The sequence below is a fragment of the Prosopis cineraria genome, unplaced genomic scaffold (genome assembly GCF_029017545.1).
Source record: "Prosopis cineraria cultivar Desert tree isolate PC_DT_omini unplaced genomic scaffold, ASM2901754v1 PC7, whole genome shotgun sequence".
In the NCBI taxonomy this organism is placed as follows: Eukaryota; Viridiplantae; Streptophyta; class Magnoliopsida; order Fabales; family Fabaceae; genus Prosopis; species Prosopis cineraria.
The window spans coordinates 12,650,325-12,654,371 of NW_026555338.1; positions in this window are offsets into that span (position 1 = coordinate 12,650,325).

Here is a 4,047-nt window from a genome sequence, read left to right on the forward strand (position 1 = left end):
ATAGAAAAGTCCATAAGAACTTTTGAAAAATTATGACATTTTGAGGGACTAAATTATTATTTATATATTTTAGAAGGATTTTATTATCATTTGTTCTTAATTTAATTTCTCGATCACAAAATTTCAGAACATCAGAAGGGGACCCATAAAAGGATTAATAATATTAATTAATTAAAAGTAGAACATTGTAGAAGCAACTGTTTATCAACAATGAATTGATGAATTTTACAATTATAGATAGAAGAGAAGATGGATGGATAGATGGATGCTTGTGTAGATGTTATGCCTCAAAGTAACTTCAAGCTCAGGCTTCAAAAATCAAAACACTCATCCCATGATAACCCAGTAGACTATAAGCGTGCCTAGCTTGCATAGCACCATATGAGCTAAAAATAATAATAAAAAAAACTATTGATTACCCACACATATATATATATATATATATCCACTAAACACGTAATGCCTCCCATATCTAAACCAACTCTAGAATCAAAATTTTACTTCATTTTATAGTAATAGATCATATATTTGTATGCATTATTATAAATATTTTTAAAATATCTCAAAATATCTCAAAAAAATAGTTAAAATTTATTTTTAATCTATAAAGTATCTCAAAAAATATTGGAGAGCACTTTTAGTATCTTTGATTATTGGGAAATTACACCTAAGTCTAGCAGAAAAGAATTTATTGCCCATAGGTCTCATAAAATTCATAAAATATTTTCCAAATTGTAAATGCTCATTTCCAAGTTGTAAATGTGCAACATTTAAGACTTAGAAGTATTTTGTAATTTTTATATTATAAATGCTTGTTGCTAAGTTGTAGATGCATGTGATTTAGAATTTAAAAATATTTTGTCAATTTCATGAGATTTCTATCCAATAAATTCTCCAAGTGTAATTTTCCCTTATTTATTCCCTACCTTTTATCATAAGGCTATGAATAGTTATTGATTTGGATCATTTATGTCATTGTTTATCTTTCATATCTTTTGGATGAATTTCATTTTTTATTGAAAAAAATGTAAAAACTAGAGTCTACTACTCGATACAAATTAGCAAGTGGTAGGCTAAAAGAAAGGTGAAAGTAGAAGACTAAAAGAAAGGTGAGAGTGAGTGATGTGACTAGATTAAGTTGGGAGAGAAAGGAAAGACGTGAACCACAAGACTTAGACATAGGCAAAAGACATCTAACGGGGCAAAAGGACACGTGTTTAAAGGAGGGGAAGGAAGAAAGCTAAGAAGGTGTGGCCTGTAGGGTATAGGAAGTAGTATTTGAATCGAAAGGCTGTAATAGTGTACAACTCTCACTTTTATCGGTTTCCTCTCTCTCCTCAGAGGCCCCCTTCTCTCTCCATTCAAGAAATAATTAAAAGAAACAAAATTTATTTTTTTATATGGGAAAGATAATATTTATTACTCCCTTCCTCTTGTAATACAGAATATTGATTGCCATTTTACTACTCATATTTTTAAAAATTAGCACAAATTCTTTTTTAAAAATTATATATTTTTTAATTATATTCTCATTATATATTTTATATAAATATATTAATGATGATAATTAAAATTTTAATATTCATTTTTTTGCATAAGAATAATATATAAAATAGAAATATGATTTAAAAAAATTATAATAACTATTCAAAATCTATACGAAAGTAGAAGTTAACAACTAATTTTAATGAAAATAAATTTTTTTAAAGAAGTGATATATATTGTATCAAATAATATATTTTTTTAGCATCATCTTTATTTTTCCAATGTCAATTTCATGTTATGCAATGCAGCATTAGATGAATAAAAAAGGGAAGGAAAAGGGCGGGGGGAACAAATTTTCAGTTAATATGTACTCCATCCATTAAAAAATATAAGGTATTTTTTAATAAATTGAATGTTTAAAAATATAAAGTATTTTTAATCTTTTAAGGTGTAATCATTGCCTTTTTTTTGAAAAGTGCCCTTATTGATAATGACTTTATATTTATTGTAGGATACTTAATAGAGGTAAATATGGAAAGATAGGATTAATTTAAAAGTATGTAAGTATTTTATTGGAGGATGAAATTCGATTAAAAATGTATTATATTTTTTAAAAGTAGATAAGAAATACACATGAATTATGTATATATGATATATGTATATATATTAAAGTTATAAATTATAAATTATGAAATAATTATATATTTTTGATAAAATAATGTCATAAATTATAAATTATCTTATTTAAAATTTAAATATTCATTTTTTACTATATATGATTATTTCTTTCTACTTTAAACATATAATATTTAAAATATATTAATTTATTTATGATTGGTTGGACTCCAGTTTAGACCACAGTTCGACCATTGAACCGGTCTGGTTTTCATAACATTGGTTCCAATCCCCTTGAACTTCGATGTAGCCCCCTTCTAAAGCTGTCCAATGGCCTAGTAACTGCATTAGTCAAATTTAAAAATAACTACTTTTATATGGGACTTAATTGTTAACTAATTGTTGGATAAATGAAAATAAAAATTTAAAAATAGAAGGCATATTTATATTTTATAACTCTTAATTATTGATTTCAAGAGGAATTCATATACTAAAATAAGATAAAATAGAAGGGAAAGCAATATATTTTTCTTTAAGGATACTAAAATAATTTTTAATATTAATACTTAGTTTTATTTTAAAAACTAAAACATTTCCATGCAATCATGAGATAAAAATCTAGTTCATAATTTAACATTACACGATTTGTGAATAAATAATGTCACATAAAATTTACACTCTATTCATACATTTGAATCAATTTCTAATCTTATTTATAAAGCACATGATGATACTTATGCCTAATTTTATATATTTTGTGTATATCAGAGATTTTAAAAATATTCTCAAATGAAAGGTATTCTTAAAAAATATAGAAATACATGTATCTATCATTTAAAAATGTATTTTTAAATGGAACCTAATTGGGTAATTTATTTTTTATATATAAAATGCTTCTAATTTATATATATTTTCCAAATAGATCATTATTATTTCTTCATGTACAGTAAAATTGGTAGAAAAACCAATCATAACTGCTGTTCTTTTCATTGTTAAAAGCAAAGGACGTTCAAGATATAGAGGTTTTTAGCAGACGCAACAGAAAGCAATTGATGAATAAATATTGTGATATGAAAACCAAACATCCAATATTTTATAGGGAGAATGATAAATAAAGATTTTATAAGAATATTAATCCTAAATTAAAAACATTAGTACTGAAATATGATAAAAGAAGTACTGAAATTTAGAAACGTCAATGTTAAACAAAATTATAATTTGACATTAATATTTTTATAATATTTTTATTTGTCATTCTCCCTATTTCATACCTCAGACTTGTGAGTTAAAAATGGCTTCCAGCTCATCATTGAGCAAACAACTCTTGAATCGCTATGAGAAGAAATGTTGTGGAGAGGAGTTGAGAATTCTTACCACCTAGGCTGACGAAAGCTATGGTAGAAGATAGATGCCCTAACTACCAAGTAATGTTCTTAGAATTTATTATATTATATTCTATTTAGATTTTGATTAAAAATGAAGATCTGCTATCTATGAAAACAAATTTTCTTCTAGGAAAAAGGAAGTTGTAAATACTTTGATTGGATTAATGCCTACAATTTCTTTTTTTTTTTTTAAATCACGAGGAGGAGGAAAACTTGATTAATACATAGAGTGGTTTTTCAACAAGGCACAAATTCAACCGTCACAAAATGCACAAAATGTATAGCTGTCATAAAATTCATCATTATTAATCTCTTCATTGTTATGCATCTCAGTTAAAAAAGTAGCCAATTATGCCGATGTTGAATATTGCAGTGCTTGTTGTGGTTGTTGCTGCTATAGTTACTGTGGTTATTGTTTTTGTTGTGGTTGTGCTATAGAAGCTTCTTGCTGTTGCAGCCCATTTTGAAATATTATTTGTAAAGCATTTACAAACCATTCATGTGGCTGGCTATCATTTGCATCACCAATAGCAGTCAAAAGAGAGATGTAATTGATCATGTG